Here is a 15,927-nt window from a genome sequence, read left to right as displayed (position 1 = left end):
GTCTTTCTAGTTGGTAGATGTCGTGGGTTTGGAAGGTGTTGTCTAAGGAGCCTTGGTGTGTTGCTGCAGTGCATCTTGTAGATGGTACACACTGCTGCCACTGTGCGTCGGTGGTGGAGGGAGTGAATGTTTGTGGATGGTGTGCCAATCAAGCGGGCTGCTTTGTCCTGGATGGTGCCGAGCTTCTCGAGTGTTGTTGGAGCTGCACCCATCCAGGCAAGTGGAGAGTATTCCATCACACTCCTGACTTGTGCCTTGTAGATTGTGGACAGGCTTTGGGGAGTCAGGAGGTGAGTTACTCACCTCAGGATTCCTGACCTCTGACCTGCTCTTGTAGCCACGGTATTTATACTAGCTGCTGCAGTTCAGTTTCTGTTCAGTGGTAACCCCCAGGATACAGCCATAGAGCCATAGAGTTATACAGCACAGAAACAGGCCCTTCGGCCCATCTTGTCCATTCTGGCCATCAAACACCTAACTATTCAAATCCCATATTCCTGCACTTGGCCCGTAGCCCTGTATGCGACAGTGTTTCAAGTGCTCTTCTAAATAATTCTTAAATGTTGTGAGGGTTCCTGCCTCTACCACCCCTTCAGGCAGTGCGTTCCAGATTCCAACCACCCACTGGGTGAAAACAAATTTCCTCAAATCCCCTCTGAACCTCCTGACCCTTACCTTAAATCTATGCCCCCTGGTTATTGACCCCTCCGCTAAAGGAAAAAGATCTTTCCTATCTACCCTATCAATGCTCCTCATAATTTTGTATACCTCAATCATGTCCCCCTCAGCCTTTTATGCTCTAAGGAAAACAACCCTCGCCTTTTCAGGATCTCTCCATAGCTGAAATGCTCCAGCCCAGGCAACATCCTGGTGAATCTCCTTTGCACCCTCTCCAGTGCAATCACATCCTTCCTATAGTGTGGTGCCCAGAACTGTTCACAGTACTCCAGCTATGGCCTAACTAGTGTTTTATACAGCTCCATCATAACCTCCCTATTCTTATATTCTATGCCTTCGGCTAATAAAGGCAAGTATCCCATTTGCCTTCCTAACCACCTTATCTACCTGTGCTGCTGTCTTCAGTGATCTATGGACGTCCCTCTGACCTCCTGTACTTCCTAGGGTCCTACCATCCATTGTATATTCCCTTGCCTTGTTAATCCTCCCGAAATGCGTCACCTCACACTTCTCAGGATTAAACTCCATTTGCCACTGCTCCGCCCATCTTACCATCCCATCTATATCGTCCTGTAATCTAAGGCTTTCCTCCTCACTATTTACGACACCACCAATTTTCGTGTCCTCTGCGAACTTAGTGATCATACCTCCTACATTCACGTCTAAATCATTAATGTACACTACAAACAGCAAGGGTCCCAGCACCGATCCCTGTGGTACACCACTGGTCACAGGCTTCCACTCGCAAAAACACACAAAGATCAGTAGAAATTTGGAATATTTGTCCTAAAAGGCTGTAGCTGCTGGGACAATTCGAGCCTTCAGGACTGAGATGGATAGATTTTCATTAGGGAAGGGTATGAAGGGGTGTGGAACCAGGGTGGGTAAATGGAGTTTGAGGTACAGATCAGATAATGATCTAATGGAAAGCCTCAAGGAGCTGCATGTACTCCTTATGTCTCTCATGTTCTGATCACAGGTTACACTTCTACACCTCCCTCCATCCTCCCCTACTATAACATTCTTTATCAAGGCTACAACTTCCTCATTTCCCCTTTGCTTCCACTTATGATCTTGGCATTCAGCCTCCAGGCTTGACATCAACTAACAGCATCCACTGCTGTTCCCATAGAACTCCTGGAAGAATTGCCCAGTTAAGAGCGGCATCCATTCTTCTGGGGCTGAGTGGGTGTCCCACCAACTGCTAGCTGAGGTTACTGCATCAGACTGCAAAGTCCCCACGGAAACTCTCGGCTTGCTTCTTACTTCACCCGTTGTGTTCTACCTATCTTCAACATTGGTGGAGTTTGTGCCAATGGAGCTTTATCTTTCCATCATGGTGTCTTGGTAATAACTGCTATGAAGAGAGATGTCATTGTGGGCATCTGTATCTCTCAGTCACCCTTTCATTACCATGGTTTCTGCCTTATAACCGGAGGCATTCAATGAGCAGGCATTTGGGCCCAGCTATTTCCACGCAGGGCACAGTTCATGGCGAGTGGCTCACAAAGCTCAACATCTCCATTCCCAGCAACTCCACATCAAAAGGGGGCTCAAAAATGGAGTGTTTCCAGGCGCTAAGAGGAAACATCACTCAAGGGAGATATCACAATCACCTCAGTCTCCTGGGAAGGGCAGATGTGGGGATCTGTGTCGCCTGTTGGGGATATGGGCGTCTCTGTGCCCTGTTGGGGATATGGGCGTCTCTGTGTTCTGTTGGGGATATGGGCGTCTCTGTGCCCTGTTGGGGATATGGGCGTCTCTGTGTTCTGTTGGGTATATGGGGATCTCAATCTCTCCTGTTGGGGATGTGGAGGTCTCTGTCCCCTGTAGGAGATCTGTGGAACTCTGTCTCCTGATGGAGATATGAGGATCGCTGACTCCAGTTGGGAATATGGGGATCTCTATTGCCTGATGGAGATATGGAGATCTCTCTCTCTCCTGTTGGGGATATAGGGGTCTCAGACTCCTGTTGGGGATTTGGGGGTCTCAGTCTCCTGTTGGGGATATGGGGATCTCTCTCTCTCCTGTTGAGGATATGGGGATCTCTGTCTCCTGGAGGAGATCTGGGGATCTCTGTCCCCTGATGGAGATGTGGGGAACTCTCTTTCCCGATGGAGATGTGGGGATCTCTGTCCCCTGATGGAGATGTGGGGATCGCTGACTCCAGTTGGGAATATGGGGATCTCTATCGCCTGATGGAGATGTGGGGAACTCTCTCTCCTGTTGGGGATATGGGGATCTCTGCCTCATGTAGGAGATCTGGGGATCTCTGTCTCCTGATGGAGATGTGGGGAACTCTCTCTCCCGATGGAGATGTGGGGATCTCTGTCCCCTGATGAAGATGTGGGGATCGCTCACTCCAGTTGGGAATATGGGGATCTCTATCGCCTGATGGAGATGTGGGGAACTCTCTCTCCCGATGGAGATGTGGGGATCTCTGTCCCCTGATGGAGATGTGGGGATCGCTCACTCCAGTTGGGAATATGGGGATCTCTATCGCCTGATGGAGATGTGGGGAACTCTCTCTCCCGATGGAGATGTGGGGATCACTGTCCCCTGATGGAGATGTGGGGATCGCTCACTCCAGTTGGGAATATGGGGATCTCTATCGCCTGATGGAGATGTGGGGAACTCTCTCTCCCGATGGAGATGTGGGGATCTCGGTCTCCTGATGGAGATGTGGGGAACTCTGACTCCAGTTGGGAATATGGGGATCTCTATCGCCTGATGGAGATGTGGGGAACTCTCTCCCCTGCTGGAGATGTGGGGATCTCTGTTCACTGATGGAGATGTGGGGATCTTTGTCCCCTAATGGAGATGTGGGGACGTCATCCCCAGATGGAGATGTGGGGATCTCTGTCACCTGATGGAAATGTGGGGATCTCTGACTCCTGATGGAAATGTGGGGATCTCTGTCTCCTGATGGAAATGTGGGGCTCTCTGTCTCCTGATGGAAATGTGGGGATCTCTGTCTCCTGATGGAGATGTGGGTATTGCTGACTCCAGCTGGGAATATGGGGATCTCTATCGCCTGATGGAGATGCGGGGAACATTCTCTCCCGATGGAGATGTGGGGATCTCTGTCCCCTGTTGGAGATGTGGGGATCTCTCTCTCCCCTGCTGGTGATGTGGGGATCCCTGTCCCCTAATGGAGATGTGGGGATCTCTGTCTCCTGATGGAAATGTGGGGATGTCTGTCACCTGATGGAGATGTGCGGATCTCAGGCTCCTGATGGGGATGTGGGGAACACTGTCCCCTGTGGGAGATGTGAGGTTTTCTGTCTCGTGACGCGGATGCCGGGATCTCTGTTTCCTGGTGAGGATGTGGGGCTCCCAGTCCCCTGATGGGGATGCGGGGATCTCTGTCCCCTGATGGAGATGTGGGGATCCCAGTCCCCAGGTGGGGATGTGGGGATCTCTGTCCCCTGGTGGGGATGTGGGGATCTCTGTCCCCTGGTGGGGATGTGGGGATCTCTGTCCACTGGTGGGGATGTGGGGATCTCTGTCCCCTGGTGGGGATGTGGGGATCTCTGTCTCCTGGTGGGGATGTGGAGATCTCTGTCCCCTGGTGGGGATGTGGGGATCTCTGTCCACTGGTGGGGATGTGGGGATCTCTGTCCCCTGGTGGGGATGTGGGGATCTCTGACCCCTGGTGGGCATGTGGGGATCTCTGACCCCTGGTGGGGATGTGGGGATCTCTGTCTCCTGGTGGGGATGTGGGGGTCACTGTCTCCTGGTGGGGATGTGGGGATCTCAGTCCCCTGGTGGGGATGTGGGGATCTCTGTCTCCTGGTGGGGATGTGGAGATCTCTGACCCCTGGTGGGCATGTGGGGATCTCTGACCCCTGGTGGGGATGTGGGGATCTCTGTCTCCTGGTGGGGATGTGGGGGTCACTGTCTCCTGGTGGGGATGTGGGGATCTCTGTCCCCTGGTGGGGATGTGGGGATCTCTGTCTACTGGTGGGGATGTGGGGATCTCTGACCCCTGGTGGGGATGTGGGCATCTCTGTCTCCTGGTGAGGATGTGGGGATCTCTGTCTCCTGGTGGGGATTTCTGACCCCTGGTGGCGATGTGGGGATCTCTGCCTCCTGCTGGGGATGTGGGGATCTCTGACCCCTGGTGGGGATGTGGGGATCTCTGTCTACTGGTGGGGATATGGGAATCTCCATAACCTAGTGGGGATGTGGGGATCTCTGTCTACTGGTGGGGATGTGGGAATCTCCATCCCCTGGTGGGGATGTGGGGATCTTTGTCTCCTTGTGGGGATGTGAGGATCTCTGTCTCCTGGTGGCGATGTGGGGATCCCTGTCTCCTGGTGGGGAAGTGGGTATCTTTTTCTCCTGGTGGGGATGTGGGGATCTTTGTCTCCTGGTGGGGATGTGGGGATCTTTTTCTCCTGGTGGGGATGTGGGGATCTTTTTCTCCTGGTGGGGATGTGGGGATCTCTGTCTCCTGGTGGGGATGTAGGGATCTTTGTCTCCTTGTGGGGATGTGGGGAACTTTGTCTCCTGGTGGGGATGTGGGGATCTCTGTCCCCTGGTGGGGATGTGGGGATCTTTGTCTCCTTGTGGCGATGAGGGGATCTTTGTCTCCTGGTGGGGATGTGGGGATCTTTATCTCCTGGTGGGGATGTGGGGATCTTTGTCTCCTGGTGGGGAATTGGGGATCTCTGTCCCCTGGTGGGCATGTGGGGATCTCTGTCTCCTGGTGGGGATGTGGGAATCTCTGACCACTGGTGGGGATGTGGGGATCTCTGTCTCCTGGTGAAGATGTGGGGATCTCTGTCTCCTGGGGGGGATCTCTGACCCCTGGTGGGGATGTGGGAATCTCTGCCTCCTGGTGGGGATGTGGGGATCTCTGACCCCTGGTGGGGATGTGGGGATCTCTGTCTCCTGGTGGGAATGTGGGAATCTCTATATCCTTGTGGAGATGTGTGGATCTCTGTCTTCTGGTGGGGATGTGGGGATCTCTGTCTACTGGTGGGGATGTGGGAATCTCCATCCGCTTGTGGGGATGTGGGGATCTTTGTCTCCTGGTGGGGATGTGGGGATCTCTGTCTACTGGTGGGGATGTGGGAATCTCCATCCCCTGGTGGGGATGTGGGGATCTCTGTCTACTGGTGGGGATGTGGGAATCTCCATCCCTTGTGGGGATGTGGGGATCTCTGTCTACTGGTGGGGATGTGGGAATCTCCATCCCCTGGTGGGGATGTGGGGATCTTTGTCTCCTTGTGGGGATGTGAGGATCTCTGTCTCCTGGGGGGGATATGGGGATCTTTGTCTCCAGGTGGCGATGTGGGGATCTCTGTCTCCTGGTGGGGATGTGGGGATCTTTTTCTCCTGGTGGGGATGTGGGGATCTTTGTCTCCTGGTGGGGATGTGGGGATATTTTTCTCCTGGTGGGGATGTGGGGATCTTTGTCTCCTGGTGGGGATGTGGGGATCTTTGTCTCCTGGTGGCGATGTGGGGATCTCTGTCTCCTGGTGGGGATGTGGGGATCTTTGTCTCCTGGTGGGTATGTGGGGATCTCTGTCCCCTGGTGGGGATGTGGGGATCTTTGTCTCCTGGTGGCGATGAGGGGATCTTTGTCTCCTGGTGGGGATGTGGGGATCTTTATCTCCTGGTGGGGATGTGGGGATCTTTGTCTCCTGCTAGGGAAGTGGGGATCTCTGTCCCCTGGTGGGGATGTGGGGATCTCTGTCTCCTGGTGCGGATGTGGGAATCTCTGACCCCTGGTGGGGATGTGGGGATCTCTGTCTCCTGGTGAGGATGTGGGGATCTCTGCCTCCTGGTGGGGATCTCTGACCCCTGGTGGGGATGTGGGGATCTTTTTCTCCTGGTGGGGATGTGGGGATCTTTGTCTCCTGGTGGGGATGTGGGGATCTTTTTGTCCTGGTGGGGATGTGGGGATCTTTTTCTCCTGGTGGGGATGTGGGGATCTCTGTCTCCTGGTGGGGATGTGGGTAACTTTGTCTCCTGGTGGGGATATCTGTCCCCTGGTGGGGATGTGGGGATCTTTGTCTCCTGGTGGCGATGAGGGGATCTTTGTCTCCTGGTGGGGATGTGGGGATCTTTATCTCCTGGTGGGGATGTGGGGATCATTGTCTCCTGGTGGGGAAGTGGGGATCTCTGTCCCCTGGTGGGGATGTGGGGATCTCTGTCACCAGGTGGGGATGTGGGAATCTCTGACCCCTGGTGGGGATGTGGGGATCTCTGTCTCCTGGTGAGGATGTGGGGATCTCTGTCTCCTGGTGGGGATCTCTGACCCCTGGTGGGGATGTGGGGATCTCTGCCTCCTGGTGGGGATGTGGGGATCTTTGTCTCCTGGTGGGGAAGTGGGGATCTCTGTCCCCTGGTGGGGATGTGGGGATCTCTGTCACCTGGTGGGGATGTGGGAATCTCTGACCCCTGGTGGGGATGTGGGGATCTCTGTCTCCTGGTGAGGATGTGGGGATCTCTGTCTCCTGGTGGGGATCTCTGACCCCTGGTGGGGATGTGGGGATCTCTGCCTCCTGGTGGGGATGTGGGGATCTCTGACCTCTGGTGGGGATGTGGGGATCTCTGTCTCCTGGTGGGAATGTGGGAATCTCTATATCCTTGTGGAGATGTGGGGATCTCTGTCTCCTGGTGGGGATGTGGGGATCTCTGTCTACTGGTGGGGATGTGGGAATCTCCATCCCCTTGTGGGGATGTGGGGATCTCTGTCTACTGGTGGGGATGTGGGAATCTCCATCCCCGGGTGGGGATGTGGGGATCTCAGTCTCCTGGTGGGGATGTGGGAATCTCCATCCCCTGGTGGGGATGTGGGGATCTCTGTCTACTGGTGGGGATGTGGGGATCTCTGTCTCCTGGTGGGGATGTGGAGATCTCTGACCCCTGGTGGGCATGTGGGGATCTCTGACCCCTGGTGGGGATGTGGGGATCTCTGTCTCCTGGTGGGGATGTGGGGGTCACTGTCTCCTGGTGGGGATGTGGGGATCTCTGTCCCCTGGTGGGGATGTGGGGATCTCTGTCTACTGGTGGGGATGTGGGGATCTCTGACCCCTGGTGGGGATGTGGGCATCTCTGTCTCCTGGTGAGGATGTGGGGATCTCTGTCTCCTGGTGGGGATTTCTGACCCCTGGTGGCGATGTGGGGATCTCTGCCTCCTGCTGGGGATGTGGGGATCTCTGACCCCTGGTGGGGATGTGGGGATCTCTGTCTACTGGTGGGGATATGGGAATCTCCATAACCTAGTGGGGATGTGGGGATCTCTGTCTACTGGTGGGGATGTGGGAATCTCCATCCCCTGGTGGGGATGTGGGGATCTTTGTCTCCTTGTGGGGATGTGAGGATCTCTGTCTCCTGGTGGCGATGTGGGGATCCCTGTCTCCTGGTGGGGAAGTGGGTATCTTTTTCTCCTGGTGGGGATGTGGGGATCTTTGTCTCCTGGTGGGGATGTGGGGATCTTTTTCTCCTGGTGGGGATGTGGGGATCTTTTTCTCCTGGTGGGGATGTGGGGATCTCTGTCTCCTGGTGGGGATGTAGGGATCTTTGTCTCCTTGTGGGGATGTGGGGAACTTTGTCTCCTGGTGGGGATGTGGGGATCTCTGTCCCCTGGTGGGGATGTGGGGATCTTTGTCTCCTTGTGGCGATGAGGGGATCTTTGTCTCCTGGTGGGGATGTGGGGATCTTTATCTCCTGGTGGGGATGTGGGGATCTTTGTCTCCTGGTGGGGAATTGGGGATCTCTGTCCCCTGGTGGGCATGTGGGGATCTCTGTCTCCTGGTGGGGATGTGGGAATCTCTGACCACTGGTGGGGATGTGGGGATCTCTGTCTCCTGGTGAAGATGTGGGGATCTCTGTCTCCTGGGGGGGATCTCTGACCCCTGGTGGGGATGTGGGAATCTCTGCCTCCTGGTGGGGATGTGGGGATCTCTGACCCCTGGTGGGGATGTGGGGATCTCTGTCTCCTGGTGGGAATGTGGGAATCTCTATATCCTTGTGGAGATGTGTGGATCTCTGTCTTCTGGTGGGGATGTGGGGATCTCTGTCTACTGGTGGGGATGTGGGAATCTCCATCCGCTTGTGGGGATGTGGGGATCTTTGTCTCCTGGTGGGGATGTGGGGATCTCTGTCTACTGGTGGGGATGTGGGAATCTCCATCCCCTGGTGGGGATGTGGGGATCTCTGTCTACTGGTGGGGATGTGGGAATCTCCATCCCTTGTGGGGATGTGGGGATCTCTGTCTACTGGTGGGGATGTGGGAATCTCCATCCCCTGGTGGGGATGTGGGGATCTTTGTCTCCTTGTGGGGATGTGAGGATCTCTGTCTCCTGGGGGGGATATGGGGATCTTTGTCTCCTGGTGGCGATGTGGGGATCTCTGTCTCCTGGTGGGGATGTGGGGATCTTTTTCTCCTGGTGGGGATGTGGGGATCTTTGTCTCCTGGTGGGGATGTGGGGATATTTTTCTCCTGGTGGGGATGTGGGGATCTTTGTCTCCTGGTGGGGATGTGGGGATCTTTGTCTCCTGGTGGCGATGTGGGGATCTCTGTCTCCTGGTGGGGATGTGGGGATCTTTGTCTCCTGGTGGGTATGTGGGGATCTCTGTCCCCTGGTGGGGATGTGGGGATCTTTGTCTCCTGGTGGCGATGAGGGGATCTTTGTCTCCTGGTGGGGATGTGGGGATCTTTATCTCCTGGTGGGGATGTGGGGATCTTTGTCTCCTGCTAGGGAAGTGGGGATCTCTGTCCCCTGGTGGGGATGTGGGGATCTCTGTCTCCTGGTGCGGATGTGGGAATCTCTGACCCCTGGTGGGGATGTGGGGATCTCTGTCTCCTGGTGAGGATGTTGGGATCTCTGCCTCCTGGTGGGGATCTCTGACCCCTGGTGGGGATGTGGGGATCTTTTTCTCCTGGTGGGGATGTGGGGATCTTTGTCTCCTGGTGGGGATGTGGGGATCTTTTTGTCCTGGTGGGGATGTGGGGATCTTTTTCTCCTGGTGGGGATGTGGGGATCTCTGTCTCCTGGTGGGGATGTGGGTAACTTTGTCTCCTGGTGGGGATATCTGTCCCCTGGTGGGGATGTGGGGATCTTTGTCTCCTGGTGGCGATGAGGGGATCTTTGTCTCCTGGTGGGGATGTGGGGATCTTTATCTCCTGGTGGGGATGTGGGGATTATTGTCTCCTGGTGGGGAAGTGGGGATCTCTGTCCCCTGGTGGGGATGTGGGGATCTCTGTCACCAGGTGGGGATGTGGGAATCTCTGACCCCTGGTGGGGATGTGGGGATCTCTGTCTCCTGGTGAGGATGTGGGGATCTCTGTCTCCTGGTGGGGATCTCTGACCCCTGGTGGGGATGTGGGGATCTCTGCCTCCTGGTGGGGATGTGGGGATCTTTGTCTCCTGGTGGGGAAGTGGGGATCTCTGTCCCCTGGTGGGGATGTGGGGATCTCTGTCACCTGGTGGGGATGTGGGAATCTCTGACCCCTGGTGGGGATGTGGGGATCTCTGTCTCCTGGTGAGGATGTGGGGATCTCTGTCTCCTGGTGGGGATCTCTGACCCCTGGTGGGGATGTGGGGATCTCTGCCTCCTGGTGGGGATGTGGGGATCTCTGACCTCTGGTGGGGATGTGGGGATCTCTGTCTCCTGGTGGGAATGTGGGAATCTCTATATCCTTGTGGAGATGTGGGGATCTCTGTCTCCTGGTGGGGATGTGGGGATCTCTGTCTACTGGTGGGGATGTGGGAATCTCCATCCCCTTGTGGGGATGTGGGGATCTCTGTCTACTGGTGGGGATGTGGGAATCTCCATCCCCGGGTGGGGATGTGGGGATCTCAGTCTCCTGGTGGGGATGTGGGAATCTCCATCCCCTGGTGGGGATGTGGGGATCTCTGTCTACTGGTGGGGATCTGGGAATCTCCAACCCCTGGTGGGGATGTGGGGATCTTTGTCTCCTTGTGGGGATGTGAGGATCTCTGTCTCCTGGTGGGGATGTGGGGATCTTTGTCTCCTGGTGGCGATGTGGGGATCTTTGTCTCCTGGTGGGGATGTGGGGATATGTTTCTCCTGGTGGGGATGTGGGGATCTTTGTCTCCTGGTGGGGATGTGGGGATCTTTGTCTCCTGGTGGCGATGTGGGGATCTCTGTCTCCTGGTGGGGATGTGAGGATCCTTTTCTCCTGGTGGGGATGTGGGGATCTTTGTCTCCTGGAGGGTTTGTGGGGATCTTTTTCTCCTGGTGGGGATGTGGGGATCTTTGTCTCCTGGAGGGTTTGTGGGGATCTTTTTCTCCTGGTGGGGATGTCGGGATCATTGTCTCCTGGTGGGGATATGGGGATCTTTGTCTCCTGGTGGGGATGTGGGGATCTTTGTCTCCTGGTGGCGATGAGGGGATCTGTGTCTCCTGGTGGGGATGTGGAGATCTCTGTCTCCTGGTGGGGATGTGGGGATCTCTGTCTCCTGGTGGGGACGTGGAGATCTCTGTCTCCTGGTGGGGATGTCGGGATCTCTGTCTCCTGGTGGGGATGTCGGGATCTCTGACTCCTGGTGGGGATGTGAGGAACTCTGTCCCCTGGTGGGGATGTGGGGATCTTTGTCTCCTGGTGGGGATGTGGGGATCTCTGTCCCCTGGTGGGGATGTGGGGATCTCTGTCCCCTGGTGGGCAGGTGGGGATCTTTGTCTCCTGGTGGCGATGTGGGGATCTCTGTCCCCTGGTGGGGATGTGGGGATCTTTATCTCCTGGTGGCATTTTGGGGATCTCTGTCCCCTGGTGGGGATGTGGGGATCTTTGTCTCCTGGTGGCGATGAGGGGATCTTTGTCTCCTGCTGGGGATGTGGGGATCTTTGTCTCCTGGTGGGGATGTGGGGATCTCTGTCTCCTGGTGGGGATGTGGAAATCTCTGTCCCCTGGTGGGGATATGGGGATCTTTGTCTCCTGGTGGGGATGTGGGGATCTCTGTCTCCTGGTGGGGATGTGGAAATCTCTGTCCCCTGGTGGGGATATGGGGATTTCTGTCTCCTGGTGGGGACGTGGAGATCTTTGTCTCCTGGTGGGGATGTGAGGAACTCTGTCTCCTGGTGGGGATGTCGGGATCTCTGACTCCTATTGGGGGTGTGGGGATCTCTGTCTCCTGGTGGGGATGTGGGGATCTTTTTCTCCTGGTGGGGATGTGGGGATCTTTGTCTCCTGGTGGGGATGTGGGGATCTTTTTCTCCTGGTGGGGATGTGGCGATCTTTGTCTCCTGGTGGGCATGTGGGGATCTTTGTCTCCTGTTGGGGATGTGGGGATCTCTGTCTCCTGGTGGGTTTGTGGGGATCTTTTTCTCCTGGTGGGGATGTGAGGATCTCTGTCTCCTGGTGGCGATGTGGGGATCTTTGTCTCCAAAGTGGGCATGTAGGGATCATTGTCTCCTGGTGGGGATGTGGGGATCTTTGTCTCCTGGTGGGGATGTGGGGATCTCTGTCCCCTGGTGGGGATGTGGGGATCTCTGTCCCCTGGTGGGGATGTGGGGATCTCTGTCACCAGGTGGGGATGTGGGAATCTCTGACCCCTGGTGGGGATGTGGGGATCTCTGTCTCCTGGTGAGGATGTGGGGATCTCTGTCTCCTGGTGGGGATCTCTGACCCCTGGTGGGGATGTGGGGATCTCTGCCTCCTGGTGGGGATGTGGGGATCTTTGTCTCCTGGTGGGGAAGAGGGGATCTCTGTCCCCTGGTGGGGATGTGGGGATCTCTGTCTCCTGGTGGGGACGTGGAGATCTCTGTCTCCTGGTGGGGATGTCGGGATCTCTGTCTCCTGGTGGGGATGTCGGGATCTCTGACTCCTGGTGGGGATGTGAGGAACTCTGTCCCCTGGTGGGGATGTGGGGATCTTTGTCTCCTGGTGGGGATGTGGGGATCTTTTTCTCCTGGTGGGGATGTGGGGATCTTTTTCTCCTGGTGGGGATGTGGGGATCTCTGTCTCCTGGTGGGGATGTAGGGATCTTTGTCTCCTTGTGGGGATGTGGGGAACTTTGTCTCCTGGTGGGGATGTGGGGATCTCTGTCCCCTGGTGGGGATGTGGGGATCTTTGTCTCCTTGTGGCGATGAGGGGATCTTTGTCTCCTGGTGGGGATGTGGGGATCTTTATCTCCTGGTGGGGATGTGGGGATCTTTGTCTCCTGGTGGGGAATTGGGGATCTCTGTCCCCTGGTGGGCATGTGGGGATCTCTGTCTCCTGGTGGGGATGTGGGAATCTCTGACCACTGGTGGGGATGTGGGGATCTCTGTCTCCTGGTGAAGATGTGGGGATCTCTGTCTCCTGGGGGGGGATCTCTGACCCCTGGTGGGGATGTGGGAATCTCTGCCTCCTGGTGGGGATGTGGGGATCTCTGACCCCTGGTGGGGATGTGGGGATCTCTGTCTCCTGGTGGGAATGTGGGAATCTCTATATCCTTGTGGAGATGTGTGGATCTCTGTCTTCTGGTGGGGATGTGGGGATCTCTGTCTACTGGTGGGGATGTGGGAATCTCCATCCGCTTGAGGGGATGTGGGGATCTTTGTCTCCTGGTGGGGATGTGGGGATCTCTGTCTACTGGTGGGGATGTGGGAATCTCCATCCCCTGGTGGGGATGTGGGGATCTCTGTCTACTGGTGGGGATGTGGGAATCTCCATCCCTTGTGGGGATGTGGGGATCTCTGTCTACTGGTGGGGATGTGGGAATCTCCATCCCCTGGTGGGGATGTGGGGATCTTTGTCTCCTTGTGGGGATGTGAGGATCTCTGTCTCCTGGGGGGGATATGGGGATCTTTGTCTCCTGGTGGCGATGTGGGGATCTCTGTCTCCTGGTGGGGATGTGGGGATCTTTTTCTCCTGGTGGGGATGTGGGGATCTTTGTCTCCTGGTGGGGATGTGGGGATATTTTTCTCCTGGTGGGGATGTGGGGATCTTTGTCTCCTGGTGGGGATGTGGGGATCTTTGTCTCCTGGTGGCGATGTGGGGATCTCTGTCTCCTGGTGGGGATGTGGGGATCTTTGTCTCCTGGTGGGTATGTGGGGATCTCTGTCCCCTGGTGGGGATGTGGGGATCTTTGTCTCCTGGTGGCGATGAGGGGATCTTTGTCTCCTGGTGGGGATGTGGGGATCTTTATCTCCTGGTGGGGATGTGGGGATCTTTGTCTCCTGCTAGGGAAGTGGGGATCTCTGTCCCCTGGTGGGGATGTGGGGATCTCTGTCTCCTGGTGCGGATGTGGGAATCTCTGACCCCTGGTGGGGATGTGGGGATCTCTGTCTCCTGGTGAGGATGTGGGGATCTCTGCCTCCTGGTGGGGATCTCTGACCCCTGGTGGGGATGTGGGGATCTTTTTCTCCTGGTGGGGATGTGGGGATCTTTGTCTCCTGGTGGGGATGTGGGGATCTTTTTGTCCTGGTGGGGATGTGGGGATCTTTTTCTCCTGGTGGGGATGTGGGGATCTCTGTCTCCTGGTGGGGATGTGGGTAACTTTGTCTCATGGTGGGGATATCTGTCCCCTGGTGGGGATGTGGGGATCTTTGTCTCCTGGTGGCGATGAGGGGATCTTTGTCTCCTGGTGGGGATGTGGGGATCTTTATCTCCTGGTGGGGATGTGGGGATCCTTGTCTCCTGGTGGGGAAGTGGGGATCTCTGTCCCCTGGTGGGGATGTGGGGATCTCTGTCACCAGGTGGGGATGTGGGAATCTCTGACCCCTGGTGGGGATGTGGGGATCTCTGTCTCCTGGTGAGGATGTGGGGATCTCTGTCTCCTGGTGGGGATCTCTGACCCCTGGTGGGGATGTGGGGATCTCTGCCTCCTGGTGGGGATGTGGGGATCTTTGTCTCCTGGTGGGGAAGTGGGGATCTCTGTCCCCTGGTGGGGATGTGGGGATCTCTGTCACCTGGTGGGGATGTGGGAATCTCTGACCCCTGGTGGGGATGTGGGGATCTCTGTCTCCTGGTGAGGATGTGGGGATCTCTGTCTCCTGGTTGGGATCTCTGACCCCTGGTGGGGATGTGGGGATCTCTGCCTCCTGGTGGGGATGTGGGGATCTCCATCCACTGGTGGGGATGTGGGGATCTCTGTCTCCTGGTGGGAATGTGGGAATCTCTATATCCTTGTGGAGATGTGGGGATCTCTGTCTCCTGGTGGGGATGTGGGGATCTCTGTCTACTGGTGGGGATGTGGGAATCTCCATCCCCTTGTGGGGATGTGGGGATCTCTGTCTACTGGTGGGGATGTGGGAATCTCCATCCCCGGGTGGGGATGTGGGGATCTCAGTCTCCTGGTGGGGATGTGGGAATCTCCATCCCCTGGTGGGGATGTGGGGATCTCTGTCTAATGGTGGGGATGTGGGAATCTCCATCCCCTGGTGGGGATGTGGGGATCTTTGTCTCCTTGTGGGGATGTGAGGATCTCTGTCTCCTGGTGGGGATGTGGGGATCTTTGTCTCCTGGTGGCGATGTGGGGATCTCTGTCTCCTGGTGGGGATGTGGGGATCTTTTTCTCCTGGTGGGGATGTGGGGATCTTTGTCTCCTGGTGGGGATGTGGGGATCTTTGTCTCCTGGTGGCGATGTGGGGATCTCTCTCTCCTGGTGGGGATGTGAGGATCCTTTTCTCCTGGTGGGGATGTGGGGATCTTTGTCTCCTGGAGGGTTTGTGGGGATCTTTTTCTCCTGGTGGGGATGTGGGGATCTTTGTCTCCTGGAGGGTTTGTGGGGATCTTTTTCTCCTGGTGGGGATGTCGGGATCATTGTCTCCTGGTGGGGATATGGGGATCTTTGTCTCCTGGTGGGGATCTGGGGATCTTTGTCTCCTGGTGGCGATGAGGGGATCTCTGTCTCCTGGTGGGGATGTGGAGATCTCTGTCTCCTGGTGGGGATGTCGGGATCTCTGTCTCCTGGTGGGGACGTGGAGATCTCTGTCTCCTGGTGGGGATGTCGGGATCTCTGTCTCCTGGTGCGGATGTCGGGATCTCTGACTCCTGGTGGGGATGTGAGGAACTCTGTCCCCTGGTGGGGATGTGGGGATCTTTGTCTCCTGGTGGGGATGTGGGGATCTCTGTCCCCTGGTGGGCAGGTGGGGATCTTTGTCTCCTGGTGGGGATGTGAGGAACTCTGTCTCCTGGTGGGAATGTCGGGATCTCTGACTCCTATTGGGGGTGTGGGGATCTCTGTCTCCTGGTGGGGATGTGGGGATCTTTTTCTCCTGGTGGGGATGTGGGGATCTTTGTCTCCTGGTGGGGATGTGGGGATCTTTTTCTCCTGGTGGGGA

Source organism: Heterodontus francisci, chromosome 29 (assembly GCF_036365525.1).
Source record: "Heterodontus francisci isolate sHetFra1 chromosome 29, sHetFra1.hap1, whole genome shotgun sequence".
NCBI lineage: Eukaryota > Metazoa > Chordata > Chondrichthyes > Heterodontiformes > Heterodontidae > Heterodontus > Heterodontus francisci.
The sequence above is the reverse complement of the archived record's forward strand: the minus strand, read 5'-3'. Positions refer to the sequence as shown.